The following is a 17,225-nucleotide window of genomic DNA, read 5'->3' on the forward strand; positions in this document are numbered from 1 at the left end:
CTACCCATCTGAGCTCCTGAAGCCCTGACTGCAGACTCTCGCCTCAGTCTTGGCCGCCCATTCATCTAAGCTCCTGACACCTCGAATGTGGACTTACCACCTGATCTCACTGCCCACCTGTCCATCTGAGCTCCCGAAGCCCCAACCATGAACTCTCACCTAGCTCTTGGCCGCCAACCTATCCAAGCTTCCAATGCCTCAAATGCGGGCTTTCCATCCAGTGCCAGCCAACCACCTTCCCATCCAAACCCTGCTGCCATGATTGCTGACACCACCCAGTCCTGGCTGCCCACCTACCCACTCATCTGAGCTCCTTACGCCTCAAATTATGCAGGTACTTACTGCAGTCAAAAGTAGTGTATGTGTAATTGTTGACCCCCCCCTAAATTTTACCCTAAAAATTGGCCCACTAAATTTGACTATCACACACGTATATAGAGTAGCTAGTCTTGACTGTGTATTGTAATATTATTCTTCAGTAGAAAGATAATATTTTGCCTACATATGGGGAATATAGTAAAATCCCCATTATCTGTAATTCAAGCAACCAGCAAAATAATTGCAGAAAATAAACAGGTAAAAAATATGAAAGTTTAACATTTGTCCCCTCTAGTGGTTAGTTTGCGTTGTCTCCGCTCCATCCTCAACATTCATTGGAGCGACTTCATCCCTAACATCGAAGTACTCGAGATGGCAGAGGCCGACAGCATCGAATCCACGCTGCTGAAGATCCAACTGCGCTGGGTAGGTCACGTCTCCAGAATGGAGGACCATCGCCTTCCCAAGATCGTGTTATATGGCGAGCTCTCCACTGGCCACCATGACAGAGGTGCACCAAAGAAGAGGGACAAGGACTGCCTAAAGAAATCTCTTGGTGCCTGCCACATTGACCACCGCCAGTGGGCTGATATCGCCTCAAACCATGCATCTTGGCGCCTCACAGTTCGGCGGGCAGCAACCTCCTTTGAAGAAGACCACAGAGCCCACCTCACTGACAAAAGGCAAAGGAGGAAAAACCCAACATCCAACCCCAACCAACCAATTTTCCCTTGCAACTGCTGCAACCGTGTCTGCCTGTCCCGCATCGGACTTGTCAGCCACAAACGAGCCTGCAGCTGACGTGGACATTACCCCTCCATTAATCTTCGTCTGCGAAGCCAAGCCAAAGAAGAAGAAAGACACGCAATATCAAGCAACCGGAATATTCACTTATCCGGCATCTGCCAATTACCGTAGGTGCCGGATATTGTGGATTTTACTGTATATAAATTCAACCATATTATCACTGTAGGAAATCTTTGAGTGTTATCATTAATTGTTTTCTTTTAAAACATTTTTACATGTGCATTACAGGTTGGCAAATATGTTTTTATATTTTACAAATATTTTATGTTAAAATATGTCATCATTTCTTGTACATGGCAGCACGGTTAGTGTAGCGGTTAGCACAAAGCTATTACAGTGCCAGTGACCTGGGTTTGAATCTGGCGCTGTCCATAAGGAGTTTGTACGCTCTCCCTGTGGTTTCCTGGGCTTCCTCTGAGTGCCCCAGTTTCCTTCCACCTTTCAAAGCATTCGGGGGTTGTAGGTTAATTGGGGTATTTGGGCGACATGCTCATGACAGGAGGGCCCTGTTACCATGCGGTGTGTCTAAATTTAAAAAAATTTAAATGATAACTGATTTTCAGAGCTGAGCCCTCCAATAAGAAATGCTAAGTGTTCTGCCCACATCTTCCAATTATGTTCAGCCAGCTTGTGTCCTTCTTAACCAATTGTAAAGTCTTGGTTGGAGCCCGTGATATTAACATTAGTAAAAATAATGCTCAGTGCTTCTAGATTAACCTTTCCTGTAAGCAATGGAAAGAAACAGGAATTCTGACCAATTACTTAGAAATTGTCCCCAGAAAATGTTCATACCTGAGTGTGGTGAAGATGTAACAGTACTGAACCCATATTAATTTATGATGCCAAATAAATAACATTGCAACAACAAGTGTAAAAGTAAATGAAAGAGTTAAAAGGATAAAATCTCTGCATTGTTACAGCTCTTTATTCATTGCTTTTCCTGAAGCTGACATTTTGTCCATGTCTGTTTTCCTTCAGCAGACATGCTTCTTAACGCAGGAGAGCTGCTGAGAGACAGGAAGAAAACAGGAAGCTATTACCAGCATGATGCACGGGAAACAAAGCTAACTAAATAAGTCGTAACAAGGAAGAAAAGACCCATGGACAGGATATTTTTGAACACGTTGACAATTTTGTAGCTTATCTTTTGAGCGCAGAATTGAAATTCTATACAAATAATTGAAACATCTGGTCCTATATAAGTGTTGTCAGTCTTTGGTTGGGGGCCAGTCGCCGTGTGGAGGTGGCAGGAGTTGCGCAGGGAAAGGTTGGCAGCTTGGCAAATTGCGAAATCAATTTACTGGTAAAACAAATGAGGCAGAATTTTCTGAACTTGATCTCCCAGAGCAACGCAGCAACAGACCCTTCAGCCCACTGTGTCTGTGCCGACCATTTCAAACGAATCCCACCCACCTCACATGTCCATATCCTCTATTCCCTGCTTGTTCATGGGTCTTTCTAAATACCTCTTCAAAGTTTCTGTCATATCTGTTTTTAACCACTTTCCAGGCCTCTGCCACTCCGAGTAAAAAAAAACTTGCCTTACAATTCTCCTTTAAATTCCCCTAAACCTATGCCCTTCAGGGGTTGACTTTTTGAAACTTAATATACTTGAATCAGGTTAACTCTCAGCCTCCAATGCTCCAGTGAAAACAATCCAAATTTGTTTAACTTCTCCTTTTTGCTAACACCCTCTAATCTAGCCAACATCCTGGTCAACTTCTTTAGCACCTTCCCAACGCCTTCACATCCTTCCTACAGCGTGGCGAACAGAACTGCGCGCAATATTCCATTTCCAAATGTGGCCTAACAAAATGTTTACACAGTTGCAACATTGGTTTCGTGTTGTATGATCTTTCACCTTTGAAAAAAACCTGTTTAACCTACTCCCCAATTTCTGTGGAGCTTGAGTGGCAATGCTGTGCACTGGCAACAAAGAAAAATGAAAATAAAATTTGTGCCAAGAACTAGTATAATCTTGGATCCCTCCATGTTATTTTGGGGTTAATTTACTTTTTCTCCTTGTTTATTTTTCATTCAATAGGTCTTACTATCGTGGAGGTGTTTGGTGATCATGTTACAGTTTAGGTAATGAAAAATTATAGCTCCATATATTTTGATAAGTTCTGGGATTATAACATTTATACTTGCATTGGATTTATATTATCCCACTTAGTCATGCATCATGTGGGCACATGTCATTCATAAATATTTAGAAGCAGATGTTTGTGTTTATAGTGAATATCACATCCCCATCTGGTTCTTCTTTAGCGACTGTATCCATGAATAAATTTTAAGGAATAGTTTCTGTATGAATGATAAAAAAATCTTCTGCCACGTTAAGAACTGAAGCTTATGTTCAAGCTGAGGTGCAATTTTCCAAGATTTAGAGTACTGAGTAATGTCCTTCTCAGGGGCAGATTGGCGGAATTATGAATTTATTGTTTACAATGGGCAAAGCAAATCATTCAAAAAGCTCCATTACAACCTTCTTGAGGAGCAGAGTATTACTACAGATGAATGGTGTATCTGTAGTTCTGCCGAGGTGGATGTATGTTATTGGACTGTTTTATTCAGACATCCGTTCGCGTTACTGGAAGTAAGACCACAGTGGGCTTTCCAGATGCTGTCATTAATTTGGAGCACAATCTTTTCTCTGCAGATTGGGAGTTTATAAATCTATAATTTCATCCCAGCGTTGAGAAAAATCTTTAGCTAGGATAAATGGATTTGCCTCCTGTTTGTTTCTCAGTTCTATACCTATTTTGTATGGTCAGGAGAGTCAACTGACTACCAAGCATTTGCTTGTGTTACTTGACCTGATCAAGGTGTTGCAAAGAATTTCGTTCAGTCTGAGATTTAAAAAAATGTGAAATTACATATGTCGAGAGGGAAAGAAGCCCAGAGGTGACAGGACAGAAGGTGGAAGAGGTGAAGAGATAGGTAAAGGGGAATCTATTAGGAAGGTTAGGGGATAAAAGTTAGAGAGAAATATATAAGTACAGGAATAGATAAAGGGTTGAAACATTGACAGACCACTTCTACCCATGGAGGCTGTCTGACCGGCTGAGTTTCTCCACCAATTCTTTCCTGATGCTTGGGTTTTTCTAATTCTTTTTGAAGAACTATCACATCTCCTCTCTTCGTGCTAGATAATTACCAATGTATTCAGATAGGAGCAGAGCCTGTAACTTTAAATGCTGTTTTGCTTTTTCAATGAGACATTGTTACTGAGGACGATTATCACAGTAAAGATAAATGGAGTGGGTAAACCCCCAATGATCTGAAATTTTAACAATGTCATTTCTGGTGGTGAATGAAACAAATTAACATTCCAAGATGCGCACCATCATTCCTAACCATCTGAAGCTGCCGCGAGATTGTAGAAGTCCATGCCCCGCAGCAGATACGAGATTGTAAAAAATCCACACCCTGCAGCAAATACGAGATTGTAGAAGTCCACGCCCCGCAGCAGATACGAGATTGTAAAAAATCCACACCCTGCAGCAAATACGAGATTGTAGAAGTCCACGCCCCGCAGCAGATGCCTGGTTTTCGCTGTCCTTCTCGAAACCTAAGAACCTTGTAACCTCGGATTTGTCTTGCTGCCCAACAGCTGCTGAACCACTTGGAGTTTTAAGCTTTTTTTTCAGTTGTGATACTGATTTGCACAGAGGGGCTGGCAGGAATCATCCAGTTAAAATATTCTGCATTTAAAATCCAAAAATAAATATCAGCTGTTTGATCCTAGAAACAAAAGTATCCAGTAAATTGACCTGAGTACCTTTGCTCAGTTTAAAAGAGTCTATTTAGTCAGGAAGAATAAAACTGTTAACAATGTCACAAATTTATAGAATACAGAGAATTAATCATTTGAGAAAGTTGAATAATGATGTCATGATGTGTTGCCTTTGACAAGTTCTGCTGACTGTTTTTACTGTCAGTTACCAAAGAAATCTTGAAAATCTGTGATTAACAACTTAATCTTCCTTTGTGAATTAAGAAATATCCATTTTCGACCTTACCCAAGTGCTTGACCTTGTGCCGAAGTCAAGACCTGTTTCCTCTCTATGTGAAAAATCACTTCCTCCACCAGGTGGCCCACTACAATCATTTTCACAAGGAAAGACTATTTTTCCTGTAATGTGAATAGTGACAGGATGTCGTTCCAAAGTTTCCTCGGGAAAAAACAATTATTACTCTTTAGAAAGTAAAAATTAACTCCATACTGACCTCTTGAATAGTTGAGCTAAGTAACTTTCTGCTATTGAATCTAAGTCTTTAGTAAAAACACAATGTTGGAAAAACCCAGCAGGTCAAACAGTGTTCTTTACATAGCAAAGATAAAGAGACATAAACAACATTTCAGGCTTGAGCCCTTCATCAAGGAATAATATAGGACAAAATTAGTTGGCAGGTGCCAGAACAAAATGGTAGCGAGGAGGGGCAGGGGGAGGAGCACGGTCCCAAAGCCAGGAGGTAATAGGTGGGTAAGGGAGGGAGGGCACACCAGCGAAAGGGTTAGGAAGGATGGCTCTGTGAATGAAGTGGGAAGGGGGCAGAGAGCTAGAGGAAAGAAGGGAAAGGGAAGGGAGGGAGAATGGAGAGTAGGCCGGCAGAAACCAGAGAAGTTGATGTCAATGTCATCTGGATGGAGAGTGTCCAGATGGAAAATAAGGTGTTGTTCCTCCAATCTATGGGTTGTTTAGGTGGGATAGGCATGAGACCATAGACAGACGTGAGCAGGGGAGTGGGGTGTGGAATTGAAGTGGTTGGCCACTGGAGATCCCTGTCACTGAAGCAGACAGAGTGAAGGTACTCAGCAAAGAAATCTCCCAGTCTGTGCCCAGTCTCTCTGACATGGAGAAGGCCACAAAAGGAGCACTGGATGCAGTAGATCACTCCTGCTGTTACACAAGTACTGTTTCACTTGAAAGGACTGTTTGGGGCCCCGAATATTGGTGAGGGAGCTGGTGTAGGCATGTGTGTGGCACTTTCTGGTGGTCACAGGGGAAGATGATTAGCGGGGGGGGGGGAATGAATTGCAAGGGAGACATGGAGGGAGTGGTCTCTTTGCAGAGGGGGGGAGGAGAGGGAAAGATGTGTCTAGAAATGGGCTCTTGTAAGTGGTGGAAATTATGGAGGTTAATATGTTGGATGCTGAGGCTAGTGGGTTGGCTGGTAAGGACAAGGGGAATCCTCTGTATGTTATGTCTGGGACAGAGGGGGCCAGGGCAGATGAGTGGGAAATGGAGGAGATGTGGGTAAGGGCTGAGTTGATGGTGATGGAGGGGAAGCCATGTTTGCAGAAGAAGGCAGACATTTTAGATGATCTAGACTGGAACACCTCGTCTTGGAAACAGATGTGGTGGAAACGGGAAAATTGCAAGAAGGGATTAGAATCCTTGCAGGGGACTGGGTGTGAGGAAATGTAGTCGAGGTAGGGTTTGTAACATATGTCTGTGGAAAGCTTGTCTCCCGAGATGGAGACAGAGAGATCAAGAACAAGAACTGCAGGAAGTGGCACACACGCACTGACACCTGCTCCCTCACCGCTATTCGGGGCCCCAGACAGTCCTTTCAAGTGAAGCAACACTTCTTGTTTCCCAGGAAGAGATAACCTTTCTGTTACTAGAACATAGAAAAATACAGCATGGTACTGTGAAATTTATTTCACCAAAGTAAAAATTATTTTTTGTGATGGTGTTGATACTTGGGGTATCTCAAAGTTATCTCTTCCACTCAACACTTCTCCCTGACCATGTGGTCATATTTATTTCAGTATAAATATTATTGCCACTTGTTATTATTCATGCATTTTCCTGGGAAGGGGTGGTTGTTACTATGTAGAGCAATTAAGGAAACTAGGCTGAATTGGGTACATAAATTAAAGCATACAAAATTCCTAGAGCTAGAAGCCGTAGTCTCACAATAATGTACCCGTTCCTGAGGACTGTGATGGGAAGCAATATCTTCATCCAGAGGATAGTGCACATTTTCATCTGAAAGCAAGCTGTTGCCACTAAGTCACTATGTATATTTGAGTTGCAGGTCAGAGGATTTTTGAAATTGAGGAAATTAAGGGGTATGGGTTAGTCCAGGAAAATAATGGTCAGGAAAAACATCAGCAAAAGCCTTTCATGCTTCTACTTCTCATGTTCTGATGTTCTTTTATTGTTTGTCAATCTATTTATTAACAGATAAGATCATTGATAGCAATGTTTATTAAAATTAACTAGTAACTCGGGTGGGAGCACTTACAATCACAAGGCACTACATCACACTGAGAAAGCTGGGGAATTTAAATTTGGCCCATGAAATAAATCTGGAATTGGGAAGTTAGAACTGTTGAAGAAATTATGAAAGCTATTTGATTCACTCATTGCTTCCTTTCATTTTATTGAACAAGATCTCTTGTCTTCATCCAATCAATGAACCCAGAACCATAACATTACGATTGATGCTTAGTTGCTCACTGACATGCCTCCTCAGTTGTGGAAAGAACAAAAATAATAAAATTAGGTGGTAATAATGTAGGCGCAGAGAACTGAGTCAATCCTGCTAAGTCTTGTATCTGGAGATTTCCAAAACTGCAAGAAATATCCTCTGGATTCGTCGGGGAAAAGCCTGAAGTCAAACTTTCAGAGTGATACCTAACAGTAGACCCCACCATCGCCACACCCTAACTAAAACAGAAGTGAGGACACAGCGGGTAGACCCCACCATTGCCACACCCTAACTAAAACAGAAGTGAGGACACAGGGGGTAGACCCCACCATTGCCACACCCTAACTAAAACAGAAGTGAGGACACAGCGGGTAGACCCCACCATTGCCACACCCTAACTAAAACAGAAGTGAGGACACAGCGGGTAGATAAAGGTGTTGGTTCTGATTGATCTCAGCAGTTGCATTGAAGTCTTGTGGTATCAGTTTAAACGTGAGGAGAAAACCTACTGCTAATCACCACTGGCCTGAAACCCCTCTCCCGAAGTAACATAACAAGGCCACAACATCAGAGACTTCCATGGTGGTACGAGCTTTAATGATACAGATGTTTTGGTTAACACTCTGGGGACGTGACTTCAAACCTCACCATAGCAGAAGTGGGATTTAAATTTGGCTAATCTAGTTTTTTTTTTAAATCCTGTCATGAATAATGTTGCCAAAATAAATGACTGGGGTTATCATAAAAGCCCAACTGACTCAATACTGTTATGTCATCTCATTACATCACAAACATGAGCAGTATTAAATGTACAAATGGCATTCAGAGGAGACAGACTGCCCCCCCCACCCGCTTACATGGTTTGGACCAGACTCAAGCAACAAAATGGCCTACATCTGCTTCTATTTCTCATGTTTCTGTGTTTTTTTTTAAACCAGGATGTCAATCTATTAATTGGCAGAGAAGATAAAACTGTGGACTGCTAATGCCAAGACATTTTCCAAATTAAGCTGGCAAATGCAAATCTACTGAATTCCAGAAGTGAGTTTACAGTGACTCTCCTTGGCATCAGGTCAGTATTTAACTGATTATGGCATCAGCAGTTACCAGGAGGAAACCCTAGGGACATTGTCCTTCCTTAATGAAGGTAGAGGACCTGGAGTGTTCTGAATAAAAGCTTATAGTCGTCACCACATGGTCAGGGAGAAGTGTTGAGTGGAAGAGATAACTTTGAGATACCCCAAGTATCAACACCATCACAAAAGCCAATCTACAACCTGTTTGATTCAATTTCCATGATATAAGAAAAGACTAAGAATATTGGATACAGCAAAAAAATATGGGTCAATGAGATCCTGGCTCCAGAACTGAAGGTCTGCACTCCAGAACCACCCGTGATGGCACAATGGTGCATTTAGGAGCGCTGTTGCCTTACGGCTCCAGCAACCCAGGTTCCATTCTGACCTCTGATTCTGTCTTTGTGATCTCCCCGTTTCACATAGATTTCCTCCAAGTGCCCTGGTTTCTTCTCATATCCCAAAAATGTGCAGCTTGGTAGGGTGATTGGCCACTATAAATTGTTCCAAGTGTGCAGTGAGTGGGAGAATCTATGAGTGGGGTGAGGTGATGGGAAGGTGGGCAGAATAAAATGGGTTGGGGAGGACTCGTGTAAAATAATGTGTGCTGTATCACTGTGTGGCTCTATGAAGCCCTGGCCTTGGCCCTGGCTAAGCTGTTTCAGCACAAATATGATGTTGACTTCCACTAATGTGGAAAATGCCCCAGATATGTCATGTTCACAAAATGCAACACAAATATGATCTGACTAATTGCTGCCCAATCAGCCTGCAGTTCACTTGCATCCCTCAACTCTGGATGTTTTTACAGCCTGCATCCAAATGTGAACCGGAGAGCTGAGTTCCAGAAATGAAGTAATCATGACTGCCCTTAACCTCAAGGCAGCATCTGGCCTGGTGTGGCCTTGGTTCAGTTGCATGTATTGGGCATCAAGGGCACTGCATCCAGATGAGAGGAGTTAAACCTTGCACAAATAAGGAGATTGTGGTTGAGGTCCACCCAGGAGCTTTTCAGGGCAGCGTCCAAGGCTAATAATATCTTCGGATCTTTGTCTTGCCCTGGGATCTTTTATATCCACATGGAATGGATGACAGGGCCTCAGTTCACCACAATCCTTTCTTAGTATAACATTACCTCAGTATTGTGTTAAAGGTCTGTCTAGGTTTCAATAATAGTCTCTGGAGTGAGATAAACTCTGGATCAGTGGTCAGGGGCTCGAAAGAAGTCAAGGCTGGGTTTGGGTTTTCAGACACTGAAAGCCCAGCCAAAAACTATAAAGGAGGGCTTGGATATTAGTGGGTCAATCAAGTGGTAATTATTGGAATCCCTGTTAGTGTCATAATGGCACTGAGGAGATGATTTTGGAAGGTTTTCAGGAGCGTTATGGGAAGTAGTGAGTATCAGACTGAGTTAAGTAATGGGACTTACCTTGGTAGGATTCTAGTCCACTGTAATGGAATGAGTGATCTATGATGGACATTTCTCAAAACAATCTGCTCTAATTTCCCTGGCAATGCTCCCAAAATTCTGAGATGTTTTTCTACCTTTTGTTATTGAAAGAAAATACCGTCCTATTCCATCCAAGGAACTTCCCTGAAGACGTACCTTACAATAATTGATTGGTGGTGTATCTCTCATGCTCAGTGTGGGTTATTATAGTCTGACTGCTCTTTGAACACTGATCTAAGTGTTATGGTTCTGCCTCCTCAATATTAATCAGTGTGAATGCATATTTTATGTCTTTCAAAAGTTCTTTATTTTTGTTTAAAGATTTACAAGCATGATGATGATTTTCCATATTCTCAGGCATCTAGCTAACCAAAATTATACACATTCTTTCAGTAAAAATTTCAATGCTCCATTAAAATGTTTCCCGTCTCATTTGGGAATCTCAAAGTAGATTCCTTTTCCATACAGCATTATTTTGCAATTCAAAATGAATAAAACTTTAATTGAATGTTTTCATGCACAGCAATTTAAAAAAAATAATTCTGCTTTTAAGACACAGTAGATTTTATGCGAGTTGCATCAACGTGAGGTAGAGCATTTAACCTCACTGAATTCTCAAGTTCCTCACTAGCCTGCATTAAGGCTGGTTTCTGAAGTGGATTGGAATGATTTATTCGAAGCTCTACTGCGGCTTATCATTTGAGACAGAAGCTAGGTCTTTTTTGTCTATCAGAGTTTATGAGACAAGGTGTCAACCTGTTCTGGCTCTGATAAGGATAATTGCTTGTGGCAGATGGGATGTTCCTTCTGCTCTAGAAGGCAATTCATATTATTTCCACAAACTTCAAGGAACATAGCATGCCATTATAAGGCTTAGACATTTGCTTGCGGCTGAATTCAATGCATCTCTCGGGAGGTGTGTGTTTGTGCGTGCACACGCACGCACACTTGAGGGGGAGAGGAGGGTGGAGAGCTGGCATATGTATAGAAGGGTTCAGGTCCGTGGGACCAGGCATAAAGATGGTTCAGAACAGACAAGAAGGGCTGAAGGGGTCTGTTTTTGTGTTGTAATGTTCAATGGTTCTATTGTGGGTCAGGGATAGCTGTGAGGGGTTGTGGGGTTAGTACATCCAGCTGGGATGTACTACAGAAATTTTGTATTTAATTGGGGATTACTAACCTTGTACCAATCTGATCTGGATTCTGAAGACCTGACACAGTAAAAGACTGCCCTCTGGAATTTGAAGCACAAAGGTACAGGTGGGGCGTGTGGATGGGAATCAGGGCCAGGGTATACTGGGCCCATTACAGAGGGATTCAGTAGTTTGGCCCAGAGCAAGCAACTATCTCCTGGCCATGGCCAGTGCTGTCAAAACTCTCACCTCATGAACCTAGCCCATTTTATGTGCCTTCTGCTTGTGGGAATTTCCTCTTGGGTCAGGGAAGCCCAGTCATTGTAACATGAAACCATAAGAAAAGAGATATATATATATATATATATATAGGTATATAGGTGCCTTGCACCACCAGGTTCAGGAACAGCTGCTACCCCTCTATAAGACTCTTCAACAACAAACTCAATCAGGGACTCATTTATTAACTCTTACTTTTGAATTTTATCGATTGTTTTTCTCTCTGTATTGTGCAGTTCGCTTGCTTACATTTCTTTATTTGTTTACATGTCTACATATCTACTTCAGTACAGTTTAGTATGTGATATCATGTATGTACTCTGACAATAAATCTGAACATTGAACTTTAAAATCTATCTTTAAGTTAATAGTGAAGTCAGCAGGCTCCTTACCATTTTAAATGACCAATCAAGGAACTGGGAGCAGATTGGCCATCTGCCACGTCTCTCTTTTGTGAAAACCAGAATTATTAATTTTTCTGGATCTGGACATTGTTGGAAAGGCCAACATTTATTGCCTGCCCTCATGTCCCTGTTAAAGTGGTGGTGAATCTCCACGTAGAACTGCTGCAGTACTTTGGATGAAAGTATTCCAGTGTTGCAGGGTGGAGATTGCCAGGATTTGGAGCCAGTGATGATGAAGCAATGACGATATATTTCCAAATTGGAATGCAACTTGACCTTAAGGGGAAGTTGCAGATGGTAGTGTTCTCATGGGGCTGCTACCTGTGTCCTTCTAAGGCGTGGAACTTGACACATTACTTGGGTCAGGATCAGATCCTGTTTTAGATTTTTGCAACAACGCCAACCATTTTTTTGGAGTTACATTTCAACTCTAAATATCACAGAATGGACAAAAATACAGTCAGCACTTTATGAATTTTTTGCATCTAAAACATATGTTTGTATAAAAAATTTTGATTAACTTCCCATGAAGCAAATTCATTCTGACTGTTCATTCAACAATTACACTGAATTGAGTCACTTTTCTTCATTATTTATTCATTCAGGGTATAAGGAAGATACAGCAAATGCCCTTTGAACCAATTAGATTTGTATCTCAGAGGACACAAAAAAACCCACAAGAACTCCAGATACTGAATCCAGAGCAAACAATATGAAGGTGGAGGTTCTCAGAAGGTCAGGCCGCATCCATGGAGAAAAAATGGTCAGTCAGCCCGATTGGAACCAATCTGAGACATTGATTTCCCTCTAGCTTCTTGTTGTCATCGCAGAGGGTAAGCTGGATTGAAATTTCTTAAATGATCATAAAGTTTAGCTTCCACCACTACCTCTGCACTGTTTCTGCAGTGTGCATCACCTACAAAATGCATCTGCTGTGGCCACCAAAAGACCTTCCAAAACTCCATGACCTTTCTTTCTTTTTCTTTGGCTTGGCTTCGCGGACGAAGATTTATGGAGGGGGTAAATGTCCACGACAGCTGCAGGCTCGTTTGTGGCTGACAAGTCTGATGCGGGACAAGCAGACACGGTTGCAGCGGTTGCAGGGGAAAATTGGTGGGTTGGGGTAGGGTGTTGGGTTTTTCCTCCTTTGTCTTTTGTCAGTGAGGTGGGCTCTGCGGTCTTCTTCAAAGGAGGTTGCTGCCCGCCGAACTGTGAGGCACCAAGATGCACGGTTGGAGGCGATATCAGTCCACTGGCGGTGGTCAATGTGGCAGGCACCAAGAGATTTCTTTAGGCAGTCCTTGTACCTCTTCTTTGGTGCACCTCTGACATGACCTTTACAGTCAAGATTAACAGTAGCTTCAGGAGCAATGTTTTTTCTTCACGTCAGACTTAAAACCCGAGTGACCAAACTGCAGTGAGTGACAGAAAATTACATTATGCATATAATTAGTAAATAACTATCCTTTACACAGTGTAATTTACTGGAGAAATTGTTTTCCTTTCATTGGACAAAGTTGCTATAGTTTATTGCACATTTTATTTCATCTATTCATGAAATAGTTTTCTGATAAATTGTCTTCGTTTGATGTACGATATTGTTTGCTGCGAACAAAGTCGTACTCCCGCCTCCACAACACAAATGTTCAATAAAAACAAAGCTTCCATTGATGCCCTGTGATCTCGAGTAGATAATCCTATTGATAATTTGATCAAATAGGCATTTTTAGGCTGCTGGGTTTGCCTCCAACCTTGGTAACCTTGAAATGCAAATATTTATCATGTTGTCCAGAGTTTTTGTGGTCTGAGAAAACCACTGTGTTCAATTAACATAGAAAAATGTTTATGACTGACTCAAATAAAAAAATAATGACATAGATATAGATTATGTCTATAAAAATTGTGTCCGAAATATTCAGTTGGTCGAAGACAAGACTATCCGAATCAAGAAATCTGGGCGGCACAGTTAGCTTAGCAGTTAGCAGAACACTGCTGCAGCACCAGCTATTGGGACCGGGGTTCGAATCCCGCGCTGTCTGCGAGGAGACCATATGTTCTTTCTGTGACTGTGTGGGTTTCCTCCAGTTTCCTCAAACCCTTCAAAAAAAAGTACTGGGGTCATAGGTCAACTGGGGGTAATTGCCTGAAAAGGCCTGTTACTGTGTTGTATGCCTATGTTTAAATTTAAACTTCACTGCCTCAGAGTTTTTGAACTGAAATCCATGTTGTAGACACGGACAAAATCAAAGAACAACTACTGTTCACCCCCATGTTCCCTGACGTTCCAGCATCTGAAGAATGTGTTAGTGCTGCCTTCAGTGGAGTGAATCCAAAGAAATTATTTGGTCCATTTGGAGTACCCACTGAGTACTGAAAACCTGTACCAACCAACTTGCCAACGTAGTCACAGATATCAAACATCTCACTCTGGCAGGGCATGATACCCACCTGTTTCAAACAGGCCTCAATTGTACCGGTGTCCAAGAAGAGTGTGGTAACCTGCCTAATCGACTACTAATTCACAGTGATAAAGTGTTTTGAGAGGCTGGTGTTGAAGCAGATCAGCTCATGTCTGAGCGGTGTCATTTCAATTTGTCTACCGCAGCTTGGAACATCTGGACAGCAAAGATACATACATCAGGATGCTGTTTATCGACTACATCTCGGCATTCAACACCATCATCCCCTTAAAAGTGATCAGCAAACTCAAAAACCTGGGCCTCAATACCCACTGTGCAATTGGATCTTGGATTTCCTCACCTCCAAATCCCAATTAGTGAGGACTGACAAGAGCATTCCTCCACAATCTCCGTCAGTACCGAGGGACCACAGAACTGCATACTTAGCCCCCTGCTCTACTTGTTTTACACCTATGACTGTGTGGCTTGGAACGCAACAACATCATCTACAAATTTACTGATGATACCATGGTAATGGGTTGTATAAAATTGAGCAATGAGTCACTGTACAGGGTGGAGCATGAAAACTTGCATAACCTCGCACTCAATGCACCAAAACCAAAGAGTTGATTGAGGACTTTAGGAAGGGAAACCAGAGGTGTAAAATCTAGTGATCATTGGAGAATCAGAGGTGGAGAGGGTGAGTAAATTTAAATTCCTGGGAATCACTGTCTTGAAGGACTTTTCCTGGTATCGATGCACAAATGTCTTCGTGAAGAAAGCACGTCAACACTTCTACTTCCTCAGGAGTTTGCAGAGATTTGGTTTGACACTGAAAATTTTAGCAAACTTATACAGATGTGTGTGAAAAGTGTGCTAACCGGCTACATCATTGCCAGGTATGGGGATACTCATACCTGGGGAAAGGTAGTGGACTCAGCTTAGTACATTATGGACAAAACTAACCCCACTATCAAGAACATCTGCATGGAATGCTTTGGTCAGAGAGCAGCAGCAATCACCAAGGATCCACACCACCCAAGACATGCTCTGCTTTCACTGCTGCCAGCAGGAAAGAAGTATAGCTGCCACAAGACTCATAACACTAGGTTCAGGAACAGTTGCTACCCCTCCACTGTCAGACTCCTCAACAACAAACTCAATCAAAGATGTATTTAAGGACTCTGACTTTACACATTATTCATTTCTGGATTTTTTTTCTGTATTGCAGTTTGTTTACATTTCTTTCTTTGTTTACATTTCTTTACATTTCTCTCTTGTAGGCATATCTTTTCTTGAATACAATTTTTTTGTACTTCCAGTAAGTAGAATTCTGTCTGATCCACTGGAAAAAAGAATCTCAGGGTTGTATATGATGTCATGCATGTACTCTGACAATAAATCTGAATTTTGAACTTTGACACAAAGTACATAAAAGAATATCAAAACATCTTTCTCCATAAATAGATCTTGATCAGACCTGGGCTGGTGTGACTGAAATGGAGTAAAGGGAAACCAAGTGAATGTGATTCGCAAAAACTCCTTTCCTCAAAGAGGGCAATGAGATTGTTTCATGCAAAGGATTGAGATCATTAGAAGGATTTCCATAGTGCTAATCAATAATTAAGAAGGGGAAAGGGGAACAAGAGAAATCTGTTAGTTCTGATGGGGTTTGTGGGGGGGACAGAGGGTGGTCTATATTTAGAGGGAAAGGTGGCATATTTTGAAAAGTTGAGAACCCATGTGCTTTGTTGTTTACCTCATGCCAGGATGAGGAACATTTCAAACTGAATTGAAAATAAATTTGTAGATAAAGGGTCACGATCCACTTGTAATGATTTAGGTAGGGGATTGTTAGAGACACAAGAAACTGTAGGTGCTGGAATATGAAGCAAAAGATAAACTACTGGAAGAAATCAATGGTTCAAGCTGTGTCTGTTGAAGGCAAAGGATAGATACCTAGCACCAGGTCTCTAGAGGCCCTGTTAGGAGGGCATCAGGAAGAAGGGGCAAGGTTTAGAAAAGGGGCTCATTAATCCTGTGGACATTGGTGGTGCTGAATTAGCAGATTTTCTACACCATTGATTCTCCAACACTTATTTATTCATTTCTTTAGAAGCTACACAGTGGAATAACATATTTTCTAGTGAACCTTTTATGTTTGAAGGGAGCACAGGAATCAAAACCCCAATAAGTTTCAAGAGAACATAATTATAAGGACTAGGTCATCGACTGAGTCAGAGCGGTAAGGTTTTGGCTCAACAGGCTTCAGCAAGAATAAGATAAGAGGTGAGGGATAATAGGAGTTGAAGTAAGAAAAGGGCCACCCCTTTCAAGGAACACAAAGGATTCAGCAGGTAGGCACAGGTAAGAACAGGTATTAGATATCATATATTTTGTTCCTCCAGTCAAAAACAGTGGGAATGGTAGCCAAGGCAGGGGAATGCACTTCTTGCAGAATGTAGGTCATCAGGGAAGCCAGCAGTATCCCTGATGACTTCATCTGTGAGAAGTGCATCCAGCTTCAGCTCCTGACAAACCGAGTTAAGAAATTTGATCTGGAGTTGGATGAACTCCAGATTTGGGAGGCAGAGGGGGTGATAGACAGGAGTTATAGGGACACTATCATACCTAGGAGACGAGAGGATGGTGGATAGGTGACAGTCAGGAGAGGGAAAGGGAATAGGCAGGCAGTATAGGAAGTAAGGAAAGCAAACAGTGAGATTATGGAACCTATACAGATTAAAGAGGAGGAAATGCTTGCAAATAAGGATGGATAAATCCCCAGGGCCTGACAAGATATTCCCTTGGCCCTTGAGGGAGGCTAGCGTAGATATTTCAGAGGCTCTGGCAGAAATATTTCAAATGTCATTAGCCATGGTTGTGGTGCTGGAGGATCGGAGGGTAGCTCA

At 42.0% G+C, this 17,225-nt stretch overlaps 1 protein-coding gene across 23 annotated transcripts in view; it reads left to right on the forward strand.

Annotated features, from left to right (window-relative positions):
- The window catches only part of xkr7b (XK, Kell blood group complex subunit-related family, member 7b), a 259,515-nt gene that overhangs the window by 11,577 nt on the left and 230,713 nt on the right, over positions 1-17,225 (forward strand). For 19 of the 23 annotated variants that reach the window (XR_011339886.1, XR_011339884.1, XR_011339882.1 and 16 more), the window contains 3 exons: positions 2,104-3,213; positions 8,511-8,644; positions 12,520-12,747. The gene's annotated coding sequence lies outside the window, so the exon portion shown is untranslated. The remainder of the gene's footprint in view (positions 1-2,103; positions 3,214-8,510; positions 8,645-12,519; positions 12,748-17,225) is intronic. The other 4 variants (XM_069883927.1, XM_069883930.1, XM_069883931.1 and 1 more) reach the window with 3 other exon arrangements.

Source organism: Narcine bancroftii, chromosome 6 (assembly GCF_036971445.1).
Source record: "Narcine bancroftii isolate sNarBan1 chromosome 6, sNarBan1.hap1, whole genome shotgun sequence".
NCBI lineage: Eukaryota > Metazoa > Chordata > Chondrichthyes > Torpediniformes > Narcinidae > Narcine > Narcine bancroftii.